This window comes from Zalophus californianus, chromosome 4 (assembly GCF_009762305.2).
Source record: "Zalophus californianus isolate mZalCal1 chromosome 4, mZalCal1.pri.v2, whole genome shotgun sequence".
Taxonomy (NCBI): domain Eukaryota; kingdom Metazoa; phylum Chordata; class Mammalia; order Carnivora; family Otariidae; genus Zalophus; species Zalophus californianus.
In genome coordinates this window covers 26928202-26947351 of record NC_045598.1, presented here as the reverse complement: position 1 = coordinate 26947351, position 19150 = coordinate 26928202, and the positions used below count along the sequence as shown (strand labels likewise).

The 19150-nt window shown below is 38.1% G+C and overlaps 2 pseudogenes; one reads left to right on the top strand and one right to left on the bottom strand.

Annotated features, from left to right (window-relative positions):
- Nucleotides 1-605: 605 nt before the first annotated feature.
- On the bottom strand, nucleotides 606-3675 carry LOC113926898 (annotated as a pseudogene).
- Nucleotides 3676-8243: 4568 nt separating this feature from the next.
- LOC113909096 lies at nucleotides 8244-9125 on the top strand (annotated as a pseudogene).
- Nucleotides 9126-19150: the final 10025 nt, after the last annotated feature.

Below are 19150 nucleotides of genomic sequence, written 5' to 3'. Positions count from 1 at the left end.
ACGCTCAGCACAGAGCCCCATGCGGGGCTTGACCCCACAACCCTGAGATCATGACCTGAGCTGAAATCAAGAGTCAGGTGCTTAACCAACTGAGCCACCCAAGCACTCCAGATGTTAAGTGTCTTTTTATCATCCTTCTTGATATATATTTGTATCTCTTAATTTATAGTTTTAACAGTTCCAATAATTTATCAGCCATTATCTCTTTTAGTATTGGCTCTCCTTCATTCTCTGATTTTTCCCTTTTTGAGACTTTGGTTAGATTATGTTAGACATTTTCATTCTACACCTCACTTCTCATTTTTTGTCATTATGAGACATCTCATCATGTCTGTTGTATTTTATTGCCCTTTCTTTTGGTGTCAAATAAAAAAAAAATAATTGCCAAGACCAATGTCAAGGAGCTTACCACCTATGTTTTCTTCAAGGAGTTTTATCACTTCAGGTTTTACTTTCAAGTCTTAAATCCATTTTGAGTTGATTTTTGTGTATTTAAAGTATGTGTATATTGTAGGATCTAAGTGTTTTGTAATGGGAGGTCCCAAATTTTACCTATCAAAATAGGTCTTAGGAATCTTTTGGCATCATGTTGTTTCTATAGCTAACTACTGAACTGTTCTTTTTTCAGAGACATAGGTACCATAAAATAATTTTCTGACATCCTTGTTTTCAACTGTTGTGGCTTGCTGAATCAAAGCAGCTGAATTTGATAGAAGTTCTGTGTCCTTTCCTTCAAGAATTAAGTCATCTTTCTGGGCTGGAGATACTGAACAAGGAACACCTGGCCTCATATGACACCTGCGGGTGTATTTTTTGCCCAAGAAATCTCAGATTTCAAGAAAAGACTGGTTCTCCTGAATAATAAGCTTAATAGGGAGATAGGAATACACAATCTGATTTTGTAATGGAAGCTCAGTGTGATACCCTTGGATCATGTTCTGTTAATGAAGATCATGGGAATAGCAGACAGTTCGTATTTCCCCAGAATTTGTCAGAGTTTCTTCTTTTTCTTTCCAAGGAGATTGAATTCTACATTGATGTGATTGAAGTCCCTCCATAGGATTCTTCTGGGGACCTGCACAATAACTGTGTGTCCTTTCAGAGTAATGTTGACACTTTCTGGAATGTTGATAGTCTGATTGAAGAGTCTTCAGTCTTGTAGTAGATGTGGGAAAGACTTTTAAAGTCTTTTTTTTTTTAAGATTTTATTTATTTGTCAGAGAGAGAGAGAGCAAGCACAAGCAGGGGGAGTGGCAGGCAAAGGCAGAAGCAGGCTTCCCACCGAGCAGGGAGCCCAATGCAGGACTCGATCCCAGGACCCTGGGATCAAGACCTGAGCCGAAGGCAGATGCTTAACCGACTGAGCCACCTAGGTGTCCCTAAAGTCTATCTTGTTAGGCATTTTTAATCAACCCTTTTTAGCATTTATATATCCCTTTCTCTAATCTGGGAAATTTAAAATGTTTTTAAAAAATCTGTACTTAATTTGAACCTTACAAAAAGTTGGAATAAGAATAATACAAAGAACATCCATCTGTCATCATTTACTCGGTGTCAACTATTGATAACATTTTACTCCATTTACTTTATCATGAGTGCTCTCTTTCTGTGCATACAGGTATATATTACACATGTAATACTACTTTTTAGAAAAGAACTGCTTGATTGTAGTGCTGTTTTGGAAAATTATTCCCCCCCCCTTTCTGGAATACATTTTATACACAGGTTATTTCTACTTCTATTCTTCATATCTCAACTTTCTTTCATTACTTCCATTTCTTTATGCTTCCTCTTGCTTTTCAGGACAATTGCTTAATCTGATATATTTATCAGGTTATTATTATTTTTTGTTGGCTATAGGCTTTCTGTTGTCCAACTCCCTCTTTCTCCCCAATTTTTCCCAATCTTTTTATTGTGGTAAAACACACATAACATAAAATCTATTATGTTAACTTTTTTAAGTAGGCTCCACACACAACGTGGGGCTTGAACTCATGACCCCAAGATCAGGAGTTGCATGCTCCCCCAACTGAGCTACTCAGGTGCCCTTATCCTAACCATTTTTAAGTGTATAGTTCAGTAGTTTTATGGCCTTCATATTGTTGTGCAACCATCACCAGCATCCATCTCTTTTCAAGTCAAAACTGATACTACCCATTAAACAGTAACTCCCCATTCCCTACTTTCCCAGCCCCTTTAACTACCATTCCACTTTCTGTCTCTATAATTATATGACTACTCTGAGTACCTCACATAAATGGAATCATACAATATTTGTTTTTTAGTGACCAGCTTATTTCACTTAGCACAATGTCCTCAAGTTTTATCTATGTTGTAGCATGTGTCAGAATTTCCTCCCTCTAAGGTTAATAATATTTCACTGTATATGTACACCACATTTTGCTAATCTATTCATCTATTGATGGACACTTTGGTGCTTCCATGTTTTAGCTATAAACATGAGTTTAAAGGTACCTCTTCAAGACCCTGCTTTTAGTTCTTCTGTGTGCATACAGAAGAATTCCTGGAATTCCTGGACCATATAGAAATTCTACTTTTAACTTTTTGAGGAACAACCATACCATTTCCATAGAGGACATACCATTTCACATTCCCACCAACAGTGCATAAAGATTCCAGTTTCTACACATCCTTGCCAACACTTGTTAATTTCTCCTTTTTTTTTTTATTTTTTCAATAGACATCCTAATGGGTGTGAGGTAGTTTCATTGCAGTTTTCTTTCCTTCCTTCCTCCCTCCTTTCTTTTTCTTTCTTTCTTTCTTTCCTTCTTTCTTTTTCTTTCTTTCTTTCTTTCTTTCTTTCTTTTTTTCTTTCCTTTCTTTTTCTTTCTTTCTTTCTTTCTCTTTCTTTCTTTCTTTTTCTTTCTTTCTTTCTTCCTTCCTTCCTTCCTTCCTTCTTTCCTTCTTTCTTCTTTCTTTCTTTCTTTCTTTCTTTCTTTCTTTCTTTCTTTCTTTCTTTCTTTCTTTCTTTCTTTCTTTCTTTCTTTCTTCCTTTCTTTCCTTTCTTTCCTTTCTTTCTTTTCTTTCTTCTTTCTTTCTTGTAGGCTCTACACACAACGTGGGGCTTGAACTCATAACCCGGAGATCAAGAGTCACATGCTCTACTGACTGAGCCAGCCAGGCGCCCCATTATTGCAGTTTTGATGTTCATTTCCTTAATGATTGGTGGTACTGAGCATCTTTCAATGTGTTTATCAGCTATTTATTTATCTTCTTTGGAAAAATGTCTATTCAAAACCTTTGACCATTCTTGAATCTCTCTTTTTTGTTGTCATTTTAGGAGTTCTCTATATTCTAATATTAATCTCTTATTATATATATTAATTGCAAATATTCTCTGTGAGTTGCCATTTTATCCTGTTGAAGTCTTTTGATGCACAAGATTTTAAAATTTTCATTAAATTTGTCTATTTGTTTTTTTTAATATTTTATTTTTTAAGTAATCTTTACACTCAGTGTGGGGTTTGAACTCATGGCCCCAAGATCAAGGGTTGCATACTCTACTGACAGCCAAGAGCCCCTCTATTTCTTTTTTTCCCTATGCATTTGGGGTCATATCCAAGAAGTCATTGCCAAATCCAATGTCATGAAGCTGTGCCCTATGTTTTCTTCTAAGTTTTATAGTTTTAGGTCTTACCTGTAGGTCTGATCCATTTTATGTTAATTTTTATTTGTAATATTAGGTAAGAGTCCAGCTTCATTCTTTTGTATGTGTATATTCAGTTTTCCCAGTACCATTTAAAGAAAAGACTATTTTTTCCCTTTGAATGGTTTTGGGAATCTTGTTGCAAATCATTTGATCATAAATGTGAAGGCTTATTTTTCCTAAAATAAGCCTCTCTGTTCTAGCTCATTCTTCTATATGTCTGTCTTTATGCTAGTACCATGCTGTTTTGATTGTTGTAGTTTTATGCATGTTCCAGTTTTCCGTTATTGACTTTTTTTCTTTTTAAGAGAGGGGGAGAGAGAGCAGAGGGAGAGGGAGAAAGAGAGAAAGAGAAGTCTTAAGCAGGCTTCACACAGTGTGGAGCCCAACGTAGGGCTCAATTTCACAACCCTGAAATCATGACCTGGGCTGAAATCAAGTCAGACACTTAACCGACTGAGCCACCCAGGTTCCCCCTGTTACTGATTTCTAACTTCATCTCATTGTGGTCAGAGAAGATACCTTTTTTAAATTTTTTAAAAAAAGATTTTATTTATTTATCAGAGAGAGAGAGAGAGCACAAGCAGGGGGAGTGGCAGGCCGAGGGAGAAGCAGGCTCCCCCCTGAACAGAGAACCCAGTGTGGGACTTGATCCCAGGACCCTGGGATCATGACCTGAACCAAAGGCAAATGCTTAACCGACTGAGCCACCCAGGTGCCCCAAATAAGCTGAGTCTTAATTGTACCTAACACATGGTCTGTTCTGGAAAACATGTACTTGAGAAAAATGTGTATTTTTTTGTTGGGTAAAGTGTTCTGTATATGTCTATTAAATATAGTTCTGACTTATTGTGTTGTTCAAATCCTCTATTTCTTATCTTCTGTGTGGTTGTTATATTCATTATGGAGATCCATTAGGATATTGAAGTTCCCATCTGTTATTGTAGAACCATTTCTCCCTTTAATTTTGTCAATTTTTGCTTCATAAGTATTTTTATGTTGTCATTATGTGCATAAATGTTTACAGTTGTTATTATCTGCTTCCTGTATTTGACATTTCCATTAATATATGTACTTGTCTCTTGTAACCTTTCTTTTTTTAAATTTAAGAATTTTTAATTTTAATTATTATTATTTTTTTAAAGTGAAGCTCTACACCCAATGTAGGGCTTGAACTCATGACCCACTAGATCAAGAGTCACATGCTCTACTGACTAAGCCAGCCAGGTGCCCCTCTTGTAAACTTTTTCATTTAAACTCTATTCTGTCTGATATTGTATAGCCACTACTGTTCTGTTTTTTTGCTATTTGCATAGAATATATTTTTCCATTTTTCTACTTTCAACCTGTGTCTTTGAATCTAATAAGCTTTTTTAGACAGCATATTGTTGCATATTTTTAAAAAAGCCATTCTGCCAGGGTGCCCAGGTGGCTCAGTCAGTTAAGCATCCAACTCTTGATTTTGGCTCAGGTCATGGTCTCAAAGTAATGGGATTGAGCCCCACATCGGGCTCTGTGCTCAGTGTGGAGTCTGCTTGTCTCTCTCCCTCTGCTCTTCCCTTTGCTCTCTCTCTCTCAAATAAATAAATAAATAAAATCTTAGGGAAAAAAAAGCCATTCTGGGGCACCAGTGTTCCACAGTTGGTTAAGCATCTAACTCCTGGTTTCAGCTCAGGTTGTGATCTCAGGATCGTGAGATTGAGCCCCATGTTGGCTCCATGCTCAGAACAGAGTCTGCTTGGGATTCTCTCTTCCTCTCTCCCTCCCCCTCCCACTTGTGCTCTCTCTCTCAAAAATAAATAAATAAGTCTTTTTAAAAAATGTATTAAAAAGAAAAAGCCATTCTGCCAGTCTCTGTCTTTTTGTTGGAGAGTTTAAACCATTTATATTTAAAATAATCTAGAAAACCATTTCCAGCTTATTCACTTCCCTTCCCGTCTTCCTAGAAAACCTGATCTGTGTAAACAGGGAGTACAATCAAGAGTCAACACCATTTCCTAGAAATAATGTAAGAATGGATGAGGTCATGTAAATAAAAAACTTACTTTTTATCTTTTCTCCTTTTTAATGTTCCCAGTAGATGGTAAGCACTCAATAAAATGGTACTTAAAGGGCGCCTGGGAGACTCAGTCGGTTAAGTGGCTGATTCTTGAATTCAGCTCAGGTCATGATCTTGGGGTCCTGAGATCGAGGCCCACGTCGGGCTTCCTGCTCAGTGGGGAGTCTGCATGAGATTCTCTCTCCCTCTCCTGCCCCTCCCCCAACCAGAGCACTCTTGCATGCTCTCTCTGAAATGAGTAATTAAATCTTAAAAAATAAATAAATAAAATGGTACTTAATATTGATAATTGTAAGTTGGAATTGCAAATATCCTAATTCCTCTGCCCCACTTTTGATTAATTGAATTCATTTGGCAAAAATCAAAATCATCTCAAATCCAACTCTCCATCTAATCCATACATATTGACTGCTCTCTTTAAATTCTGTTTGTTAATCTCTAGGGAATCCCTCTTTGCTGCCCAGCAATCACATACTTTTTCTTTAATCCATTAAAATCTATTTCATGTCATATCCTCTTTCTTCAAATGTCTAGTGCCTTTTCTTTTGTCTTCATTTTCAGCAGATAACCTTGCTTCCTATTTCACTGAGAAAACAGAAGCACTCAGAAAAGAAGTTCCACAAGCTTCTACAGTCATATCTCCTGACCTACCTACATCTGTACCTGTATATTCCTTTTCTTCCACTACAACGGATGAACTGTCCATATTTCTAGCTATGGCCAACTCCTCCATTTGTGAACTAGATCCCCTCTCCTCTCAAAGATGACTCCAGTAAATCTTTCTCTTTTCTACACATTAACACTTTCAAAGTCAGTATATATTTGACCTATTTGCTTAGTTATGGTTTATCACCACCCACTAGAATGCAAGCTCCATGTGAGGTGGGATTTTATTCTGTTCAAGGATATATTCCCAGTAGCTATCTGGCACATATTAGGTATGCTCAATAAATATTTTTCTGCTCTTATTTGATAATATTATCTAGTATTTTAAAAGTTTATATCTCCAGAATAGATTGAAAAAGAAAGAAAAGCATACCAGTTAGAAATGAATAAATTCTCCTTATTTGCAGATGACAAGGTCTATGTAGAAAATCTCAGAGACTTTTACCAAGAAAACCTCCTAGAACAAAGTGAGTTCAGCAAGTTTGCCGAATATAAAATAAATACACAAAACCCAATAGTATTTCTTCATATGAACAATGAAAATGTAGAAACCAAAATGAAAAACGGTACCATCTACAATTTCTCAAACACAAAATGGATTTTTCTCTCTCTCCATCCCTTCCTCCCTCTGTCCCTCTCCCTCTCTTTCTTTCCCTTTCATTTTCCTTCCTTCCTCCCCCCACCCCTTGCCTAATTGCTTTGTCTAGGACTCCTAGTACAATCTTGAGTAGCAGTGGTGAAAGTGGACATTTTTACCTTGTTTCTGAACTTAAGAGGAAAGTTTTTAAGCTTTCCATTGAGTGTAATATTACCTGTGTGTGTGCTTGTGGTTTTGTTTTGTTTTTTTAATAAATGCTTTTTGTCATGTTAAGGAAGTTCCCTTCTATTTCTAGTTTGCTGAGTGTCTGTGCCTAACTGATTTTTTTTTGACAAAGATGTAAAAGAAGTTCAATGGAGGAAGGCTAGCCTTTCAAAAAATGATGCTGGAGCAATTGGATATCCATAAGGGAAAAAAAAAAGAATTCTGACCTAAATACAAATGTTATCTCAAAATATTTCACAAACTTAAATGTAAAATGTAAAAGTATAAAACCTTTAAAAACAAAAACATAGGAGAAAATCTTTGGGATCTATGGCCTGGTAAAGAGCACTTAGTTGTGACACCAAAAGCACAATCCATAAATGGAAAAATTAAGGATGAATATGTAGCAATATAAAGAATTCTCAAAGTTCTACAATAAAAACAATCATATTTGAAAACAGGCAAGAGAATGAACAGACATTTCATCAAAGAAAATATACAGATGACAAATATCCACATGCAAATGTTTTCAATATCATTACCCTCAGGGATATGCAAATTAAACGAGATAGAATTACACATCTACCAGAATAGCTAAAAACAAAGTTGTGACAACACCAAATGCTGCTGAGGATGCAGAGAAACTGGATCACTCATACATTGCTAGTGGGACTATAAAATGGTATAGTCACTCTGGAAAAGTTTGGCAGTTTCTTTTTTTATTTTTATTGAATTTATTTTTAAAAATTTTATTTATTTATTTGAGAGAGAGAGAGAGCATAAGAGAGATCATGAGCAGAGAGGATGGGTAGAGGGAGAAGCAGACTCCCTGCTAAGCAGGGAGCCTGATACGAGGCTTGATCCCAGAACCTGAGATCATGACCTGGGCTGAAGGCAGACACTTAACCAACTGAGCCACCCAGGTGCCCCAAGTTTGGCAGTTTCTTATAAAACCAATCGTATAATTACCATACAACACAGCAATTGTACTCTTGGCCATTTAGACTAGAAAAATGAAAACTTATTCCCTGCCTCCAGGTTCTGAGACGATGTCGAAGGTCTCAGAGCTCTATGATGTCACTTGGGAAGAAATGCAAGATAAAATGAGAAAATAGAAGAAAACTCACGAAACAGCAAATTATGGAAGTTAGAGAGGAATTAATTAATGAATATGCTTCTAAGCTTGGAGATGGTATTTGGATCATATATGAGCCAGTGATGATTGCAGCCCTTGACTATGGTCGAGATGACTTGACATTGTTTTGTCTTCAGGAGTTGAGAAGACAGTTCCCTGGCAGTCACAGAGTCCAGAGACTAACTGGCATGAGATTTGAAGCCATGGAAAGATACAATGATGCTATACAAATATATGATAGAATTTGACAAGAAGATCCAACTAACACTGCTGTAAGAAAGCGTAAGGTCGCGATTTGAAAAGCCCAGGGAAAAAATGTGGAGGTCATTCGGGAACTGAATGAGTATTTGGAACAATTTGTTGGGGACCAGGAACCCTGGCATGAACTTGCAGAACTTTATATCAATGAACATGACTACCTAAAGCAACCTTTTGTTTATAGGAGCTAATGATGACCAATCCACACAACCACTTACACTGTCAGCAGTATGTTGAAGTTAAATATACCCAAGGTGGACTTGAAAAGTTCAAACTTTTCAAGAAAGTATTTTGCACAGGCACTGAAACTGAACAACATACATATGAGAGTTTTGGGCCTTACATGTCAGCAGGTCATATTTCTTCTAATCCAAAAGCAAGTGCAAAAACAAAAAAAGACAACATGAAATATGCAAGTTGGGCAGCTAGTCAAATAAACAGAGCTAATCAGTTTGCAGGTTGAAGTAAGAAGGAAACCAAATACTCTCTTAAAGCAGTCAAAGACATCTTGGAAACACTGCAGATCACCCAGTCTTAAGGTTTCAAAGTCCTTCACATTACATTTCACAACTGCACAATTGAACTTACTGGCCTATGAATTATTACTAAATGCCTAGTGCTATTTATAGACTAATTTTTTGTTAAGAGGGCAATTGTAAAAAATGTTTACATAAACCTAAAAATGCCTTTTATTGCTAAGCAGGAAGATGGAGAAAGTCCATGGAAGAAAGATTTAACAAGATTCATATTGATTGTACATCATTCTCTTCATATCACACATATATAACGTCTTTTAAACCACAACCTGAGGTAGAAATCCCATAAATAAATCATGTGACTTATTAAACTTCCAAAAAAAAAAAAAACTTATGCTCACACAAAAACATGTATACAAATGTTCTTAGAGGCTTTATTTCTAGTAATCCAAAACAGGAAAAAATCCAAATGTCCTTCAATGCGTGGACTATTAAACAAACTGTGGTACAGTAATACTACTACTCAGGGATAAACAGGAACAAACTTGGACAAATTTTAAGGGTATTATGCCAAATGAAAAAAGCCAACCCCAAAGGCTACATACTGTATGATTACAATCATTCTTGAAATGACAAAATTATAGAGATGGTTAATAGGTTAGTAGTTGTCAATGGTTAGGGAGAAGAAAAGGGAGAGTGGAAGGTGGATGTATTTATAAAAGTGTCATATGAGATTGTTGTATTGATCGAACTGTTTTGTATCTTGATTATAGTGGTGACTACAAGAATCTATACATGATAATACTGCATTCACACAAGTACATGTAAAACTGGTACACCTAAATAAGATAGATTGTGTCAATGTTTGATTTCCCATTGTGATACTGTATTATAGTTATGCAAGATGTTACCATAGGGGAAAACTGGGTGAAAGATAACATGTGATCTCTATTATTTCCTATAACTTAATTAGAATCTACAATTACTTAAATATAGTCTAATTTAAAAATGTTACATAAGATTGATAGTTGGTAGATTTCCGATATTTTTGGGAGCAGTGCTCCTAATATTTTAATTATTGGCTAGGTCTATCCATATATTAATACTAATATTACCTATATTTTGTTAAAGAAATAATTTTTTATTCTAATTTTACCTATGTTTTAAAAGGTACAAGGGGCATCTGGGTGGTTCAGTCGGTTAAATGTCTGACTCTTGACCTCAGCTCAGGTCTTGATCTCAGGGTCTTGAGTTCAAGTCCCACACTGGGCTCCATGCTGGGTGTGGAGCCTACTTAAAAAAATAAAAAATAAAATCAGGTACAAATGTTAATGCCTTATAAACAATTTTATAGTATTTATTGATATTACTTTCTTAACTTGATATATTATTTTGTTGTCTTTCATTAATAAGTTTTCTAATATTTTTTTATTTTTTATTTTTTTAAATGTTTTATTTATTTATTCATGAGAGTCAGAGAGAGAGAGAGAGAGAGAGAAATGCAGAGGCAGAGAGAGAGGCAGGCTCCCCGCCGAGCAGGGAGCCCGATGTGGGACTCGATCCCAGGACCCTAGGATCATGACCTGAGCCGAAAGCAGACGCTTAACCATCTGAGCCACCCGGGCGCCCCTCTAATATTTTTTAAAAAGATTTTACTTATTGGGGCGCCCGGGTGGCTCAGTCGTTAAGCGTCTGCCTTCGGCTCGGGTCGTGATCCCAGCGTCCTGGGATCGAGCCCCGCATCGGGCTCTCTGCTCGGCCGGAAGCCTGCCTCTCCCTCTCCCACTTCCCCCCGCTGGTGTTCCCGCTCTCGCTGTCTCTCTGTCAAATAAGGAACACCAGCGGGGGGAAGTGGGAGAGGGAGAAGCAGGCTTTCCGCGGAGAAGGGAGCCCGATGCGGGGCTCGATCCCAGGACCCTGAGATCATGACCCGAGTCGAAGGCTGACGTCTAACGACTGAGCCACCCAGGCAGCCCAAAAGTTTTCTTATATTGAAACACCTTTACATTCCTGGCATAAACTCCAGTGGGTAATAGTTCATCATTTAAAACACTTTTCATTAGAGGGGCACCTGGGTGGCTCAGTCAGTTAAGCAGCTGCCTTCGGCTCAGGTCATGATCCCAGGGTCCTGGGATTGAGCCCCGCATCGGGCTCCCTGCTCGGCAGGGAGTCTGCCTCTCCCTCTCCCTGCTACTCTGCCTGCCTGTGCTCTGTCAAATAAATAAATAAAAATCTTTTAAAAAAACAAAAAAAATTTTCATTATAGAGAACTTCACATACAAAAGTTGAGTAACAATACGAGTCCCTATGTACACATCACCTAGATTCCACAACTAGGAAATCATGGCCAATTGTGTTTCATCTCAACCCTTACATCCTCCTCCTCCACCAAAGTATTTTGAAGTCCCAGATTTCATATAATTTCATTCACTAAGAGGCAGTGACTTTTTAAAAAACACATAAGCGCAATGTCACTATTATACCTTCATAATGAACAATTCTTTAATATTATCAAATATCCACTGTTCACATTTGTTTTAAGTGGGATCCAAACAAGTTTCACATACTGCAATTTGTTGACGTGACTCCTACTTCTCTTTTTTTTTTTTTAAAGATTTTATTTATGTGTGAGAGAGAGCGAGCATGAGATGGGGGAAGGTCAGAGGGAGAAGAAGATTCCCCACCAAGCAGGGAGCCCAATGTGGGACTCGATCCTGGGACTCGAGGATCATGACTTGAGCTGAAGGCAGTCACTTAACCAACTGAGCCACCCAGGCGCTGGACTCCTATTTCTCTTTTAAAAAGCTATAGAGTCTTCTGTCATATCTTGCTTTTTCCTTGTCAGTTTTTGTTAAACTATTGTTTATTCTGTACAGTCTCCCAGGATTTGGGTTTTGCTGGTTAATTCCCAGTGATGTTTAAAATGTTTCTCTGAGGGCGCCTGGGTGGCTCAGTTGGTTAAGCGACTGCCTTCGGCTCAGGTCATGATCCTGGAGTCCCGGGATCGAGTTCCGCATCAGGCTCCCTGCTTGGCAGGGAGTCGGCTTCTCCCTCTGACCCTCCCCCCATCTCATGTGCTTTCTCTCTCATTCTCTCTCTCTCAAATAAATAAATAAAATCTTTAAAAAAAATAAATAAAATGTTTCTCTGACCCCTTGTCTTTCCAGAAATGAGCAGTTAGATCTAGGTTTTATTTATTTAATTAGTTGGTTAGTTAGTTAGTTAGTTATTTTTTAAGGCAAAAGATTCATTGAACCTGAAGAGAAACCAGAGTATTAGATCTAGGGTCTTGATGAAATTAAAGATTGAATTATTTTGGCAAGATTACTTCATGGGTGGTTCTCTATCGACCAGGAGACTGAAACCACATGAGTTATTTGAATCATTGAGCTAAGAAGGCACAAAGAGAGCACTAAGGTGTTATAGAAGCAGCAATTCCTAGTAGCTTCTACCACCTCTAACTGCTAGCACTTGGGGGTGGTGGTGGAGAGAAGAGGTTGGAATTATTAATCCTTAAAAGCCTGGAAGAATCCTGCGGAATTGAAATTCAGACCTCTGAGGGGATGCACTGCTCAGCTGGTGCTGATGTCCATTGGGAAGTATATAATGCCTGGCTTTCTTTAATGATAGTAGCAGCCATGGATGATCACTGCCTAGATCTACTAATTCAAGTGATATTCTAATTTTATCATTCCTTCTTGATACTTGTAAAACTATCACCCCTCATGTTAATGCCCCTCTAATCAATCTAGTTATCTGAACCACATTCTCTAGTAGATTCCTTAGGTCCAGGGATCATGGAAACAAGGTTCCATGAGTTTGCATATTGATGATAGTTTGCCTGTGGCTTTTATACTTGAAAGTCAATTTTGTGGGGCGCCTGGGTGGCTCAATCAGTTAAGCGTCTGCCTTTGGCTCAGGTCATGATCCCAGGGTCCTGGGACTGAGCCCTGCATTGGGCTCCCTGCTCAGTGGAGAGTCTGCTTCTCTCCCTCTTCCTGCTCATGATTTCCCTTTCCCTCTCAAATAAAAATTAAAAAAAAAAAATCAATTTCGGGGCACCTAGGTGGCTTAGTTGGTTAAGCATCTGCCTTCGGCTCAGGTCATGATCCCAGGGTCCTGGGATGGAGTACCTCATCGGGCTCCTTGCTCAACGGGGAGCCTGCTCCTCCCTCTGCCTGCTACTCCCCCTGCTTGTGTGCTCTCTCTCTCAGATAAATAAATAAATAAATAAATCTAAAAAATAGGGCAACTGGATGGCTCAGTTGGTTAAGCGACTGCCTTTGACTCAGGTCATGATCTGGAGTCCCGTGATGGAGTCCCACATAGGGCTCCCTGCTCAGCAGAGAGTCTGCTTCTCCCTCTGATCCTCCCCCCTCTCATGTTCTCTCTCTCTCTCTCAAATAAATCAATCTTAAAAAATAAATCTAAAAAATAAAAAAATTTTTAAAAAGTCAATTTCTTTGGATATAAAATCCTGAGTAAGTTTGTTACTTCATTGTATTCTGGCATAGAATGTCATTATGAAAAACTATGAAAATAATCAGATTTACCTTCCCTTATAAATGTCTTGGCTTTTTGGCTTGGATTCTCAAAGGAATTTTTTTCTTTAAACATTAAAGTATTGGGCGCCTGGGTGGCTCAGTTGGTTAAGCAACTGCCTTCGGCTCAGGTCATGATCCTGGAGTCCCAGGATCGAGTCCCACATTGGGCTCCCTGCTCAGCAGGGAGTCTGCTTCTCCCTCTGACCCTCTTCCCTCTCGTGCTCTCTATCTCTCATTCTCTCTCTCTCAAATAAAATCTTAAAAAAAAAACATTAAAGTATTTTTGGCCATGACCATTCTGGGTCACATTCTTAGGCACACAGTTTATCTTTTCAATACATAGCCTTTCTTTCTTTTCTTTAAAGATTTATTTGAGGGGCACCTGGGTGGCTCAGTTGGCTAAGCAACTGCCTTCGGCTCAGGTCATGATCCCGGGGTCCTGGGATCGAGTCCCACATCAGACTCCCCCCGCTCTGCGGGGAGCCTGCTTCTCCCTCGGCCAGCCACTCCCACTGCTTGTGCTCTATCAAATAAATAAATAAATAAAATCTTTAAAAAAGAGATTTATTTGAGAGAGAGCAAGCGAGCACGTGAGTGGGAGGAGGGGCAGAGGGGGAGAGAGAGAGAGAGAGAGAGAGAGAATCTCAAGCTGACTCCCCGCTGAGCACAGAGCCCAACTCGGGGCTTGATCCCATGATCCTGAGCTGAAACCAAGACTGAGCCACCCATGGGCCCCAATACATAAAGTCTTCCTAATTTCAGGCAAGCTCCCTTGAATTACAGTGTATTGGCCAGGGTCCAGTAAGGACAGAGAAGCCGTATTAGTTATTTGAGCAGATGGAATATGAGAACAAATTAAGTATAGAGCTAAGTAGGTTACTGAAATAAAAAGAAAACACCAAAATGTCATAGAAGTAGCAGCTTAGATTCTTGGGGATGAGAGAACAAAATAAAGGAGTTAGGAGTTAAAATTTAAAGGGACCTCATGGAGATGAGTCAGACATCTGAGGAAGGATGCTGGTGCTGGTTTGAGCTTGGGCCTAAGACCCAGATCCCTGAAGAGGGGGTGCTGGTGTCTCACAGGAGGGGCATGATTAAAGTGGTTCTGTAAGTGTTGTGAAAATTGCAACTGGAATGAGTTCCTGCTAGGGAAGGAGGTGGTGCTTCCAGAATGATGTAGCAGTGCTGGAATGATGCTCACAGCCACAAGCAGACATAAAGCCCAGGAAGCAGGAACAAATTCTTTCTCCCTCAGGCTCACAGCTGTCCTCTAGTGTCCCCTATTGGTAGAGGCTAACAAAGATCCAGCTAGAGAACTGCTGTGGATGTCCAGCTTTATCATCACAAAACAGAGACAGAATGGTGGGTGTGGAGCTGAGACAAAATCTAAATAACTGGCATATAGTTTTTAGTATTTGTTCTTTTCAATTGCTTTGGATTACTGTATTTTAATATTCTTTTCCATTGGCTCAATTTCTCCTTTGAAGATTCCTTTTATATGGATATCAAGTCTTCTATATTTGATAACTTTCTCTTGAATCCTTTTAAAGTCTTTTTTTTTAAGATTTTATTTATTTCTTTGAGAGAGAGAGCATGAGCAGGGAGGAGAGGCAAAGGCGGAGAGAGAAGCAGTCTCCCTGCTGAGCAGGGAGTCCAATGCAGGACTCGATCCCAGGACCTTGGGATCGTGACCTGAGCTGAAGGCAGATGCTTAACGGCTGAGCCACACCGGCACCCTAAGGTCTCTTGTTTTGATGGAAAACATTTTCTTCCTTTCCATTCTTTTTCTTAGGGATTTTCAATCGTGTCTTATTGACTTTGGAGTCCCTTCTAGTTTTTTCTTTTTTTTTAAGTAGGCTCCATGCCCACAGTGGAGCCCAGCACAGGGCCTGAACTCACAACCCTGAGCCAAAATCAAATCAGACACTTAACCGAATGAGCCACCCAGGCACCTGAGTTTTCAGTTTTAAAGTGATTTTTTTTCCCTTTAGTTTCTAATGCTTTGCTGAATTGTCACTGATCTTTTAAAATCTTTCATCCACTTATCTGAGCTTTTCTAATTCGTTTATAGCTTTCATAGTTTTCTTAAATTCTTATAGCTTGGATTAAAACACTTAATTTTTAGGTTTTATAAGGATAACTCTGTTCTCTATTTTTGCATTAAATTCTACGATTCTGTTGTTCACTTCTATGTGAAATACATTTTCCTGTACTTTTAGGGAGGTAAAAAGGACAAAAATAACTTTGCTGGCCATTTTCACAAAATGACCTCATACTGAGATTCTGCTTCCTCTGAGTCTCTCCCATTTCAATCTGTACATTGTCTTTCCTCTGTCCCTACTATCCTTGTCCTGATAAATTTGTTGTCTACAGCCAAGTTTCTCCTTAATTGAGCTGTTTGGAAATAAAGCTTGTATTTGTTAGTTTCAAAAGTTCATAAGGACCAAAAACAAAAACACACACACAAAGAGTTCTTAAGGACCTAGACTACTCCAACATCTTCAGAACTTAGCACGGTCTCCTCAATTTACCAGCTAACTGACATCTGTAGGGACCTTCTTTTTGGGTTACTGTTTCCTAAATGCCTGCCATGCTTTCTAGTGGAAACCTGTTTATTTGGGGGATTTCTTAATTCTCAAAGGGTATCAGATGTCCCACTGCTTTTCCTCCATGGCTTTTTTTTTTTTTTAAGATTTTATTTATGTATTTGACAGAGAGAGACACAGCGAAAGAGGGAACACAAGCAGGGGGAGTGGGAGAGGGAGAAGCAGGCTTCCCGCGGAGCAGGGAGCCCGACGCGGGGCTCGATCCCAGGATCCTGGGATCAGGACCTGAGCCGAAGGCAGACGCTTAAGGACTGAGCCACCCAGGCGCCCCTCCCCCATGGCTTTCTAAACAGATAGTCAATACCATTCAGGTCTTATGGATTGCCTTTGAGTTTGTCGCTACCTAATCTTATTTTGGGACCATGAGGAAACATTGTCACCAAGATTTGTTGTAGATGTTGTGCATGGATTTCTGCTTCAATGGATTTGCGGAAATTAAAAAACTATACTGATGTTTCTGTGATCTTCTATTCTTTAATGCCCTTCTGGTAGTTAATCTTTTATTTGGGAAGATTTCTGATGACAGTTTGTATAAGAGTTAGTAGAGCACGGTGATTGAGAGCAGGGGCTTTGGAGTCACACTGCCTGGACACAAATCCTACATTCACCATTTACTCTGTGATCCATAACCTTTGTGTCTTTGTTTCCTGTGTAAAAGGATAGGTGTTGAGAGATCTAAATGAAATATCATTATGTAAAGCACTGAACAAAGTACTACATTACATAGTAGGTATTCACCAAGATAGCCGTTTTAATTACTGTAGTTTTCTTTTTCAGGTCTAGGACTTATGTTACTGACTTTATAGGGGAAGAAAAAAGTAAAAACCAAATATTTGAATATTTAAAAAGAAAAAAAACCCCAACCTCTTGAAATTAATTCCTGGTTCCATGACAATATAGAAACTACAACTGCAAACAGCTAGAAAATAATGAAAATGAGAAAAACACATGGTAGACAAAGGTGACTTCAGAGGACAGTTCATAGCACTAAGCACTTTCATTACAAAATTGAAAAGATTCATTCTTTTCATGCATGCAAGAAGCATCCAATACTAGTGATTAACTGCCTTCTATTTTATTTTTTAAATATTTTTTTAAATAAGATTTTATTTGACAGAGAGAGAGCAGGAACACAAGCTGGGGGAGTGGGAGAGGGAGAAGCAGGCTTTCCGCAGAGCAGGGAACCCAATGCGGGGCTCAATCCCAGGACTCCGGGATCATGACCTAAACCGAAGGCAGATGCTTAACGACTGAGCCACCCACGTGCCCCTGGTTTTCCTTTTTTAAAAAAGGTAAAGCAGAAATCAATGAATTAAAAAAAAAAAAAGAGTAAAATGATAATACCAAATGTTGGTAAGGATGTGTGGAACAATAGAGACACTCAGATAATGGTGGGAAAGAAAAAATTAATTAAACCGAGGTTTAATTAAAGTGGAAGGTGAACATACCCTTTAACCATCAAGTCTACTTCTAGGTAAATACCCTACAACAGACCTTCCCAACCGGTATATCAGGGATTGGTGGTTGGGAAAGGCCTTTACTGGCCACAGCTTCCAAAGTTTCATCTTTTATCCTAGTGCAGCCTATATTCTTTTCTGTATTATCATCTATCTACATAAAGAACTGGTGAGCAGCCTCTTCTAGTATCTATCTTGGATCACATTAGAAAGCTAAATTTCACTGTGAGTCAGGGCCTTATTTTATTCTCTGTGGGGTCTCCACAGTTAGAATAGTGTCTAGTATATAGTACTTGCTTAAAAGTATTTGTTGAATGTGCAAATACGTAGCACATATACAAATGTTCATTGGAGTATTATAAAAGTGCAAAATCAAAGAGTATAAAATGTCCTTTTATATAGAAAAAGAATGAACATGTATATTCATACAATGGGGTATTATTCAGCAGCTAAAATAAATGAACTAGAAATCCATGTATAAATTTCAAAAACAACATTGAGTGAAAAAAAAATTACTGAAAGGTATGTACAATGCAACTTAAGAGTTTTATATAAAGTTTATAAATATGAAAGAAGGCTATCTTTTAAGTATAAAATTAAACATGCATGGAAAGAAGCCCAACAAATAATCATTGCTTTTGGGGAAAATAAAAGGAATGCTATCAGTAAAAGATTTCAAGGGAGCTTCATCTTGCTCTGTAATATTTCTGAAATAAAAATATGGAGCATAGTAAAATATTAGGATTTAATAGGATTAAATGTTACTTGGTGTGCTCTTTGTATTTTTTATGTTAAAATCAACGATATTTTTAAAAAGTAGGATTGATAAATAAATCTAAGAATATGTACGAAAAACAAGTAAATAAACCACCAGTTGGCTAATCAAGCAAGAAAGCATGTATAAAGAAATTGTTGAGGAAATAGTATACAGAAAAAATTATAAAAAAATACTTTCTATACCTTTACATAAATACGTTTTCAAAAAAGCCTAAATAAAATGGATGCTCTTTCTAGAAAAATTACAATTAAGAATTGAGGAGAAAGAAACAGAAAGGGAGAAGTGGAAGAGAAACATTCCTAAAACAAACAAAATTCTGGGCCCAGATACATCTACCACTAAATTCTTACAAGTCTCTGAGGGACAGATTTTCCTTTATCACCTGAACCTTTCTAAAGTATAATGATAGAAAAAGAGTCTCTTCTTTTTGGGTTAGTCATATTCTCATAAAGTAGATTAAGAATTCATATTGCATCATCTATTTTTGCACCATCTATTTGTGTCAACCAAAACCATAGTCAAGTTTAAATGTGACAGTTCACAGGAAAAGGAAATACTAATAGTTCAAGTAGATAACCCAACATTATTATTTTTAAAGATTTTATTTATTCATTTGTCAGAAAGAGAGAGAGAGCACGCGCACAAGCAGGGGGAGCGGCAGGCAGAGGGAGAAGCAGGCTCCCTGCTAAGCAAGAAGCCTGA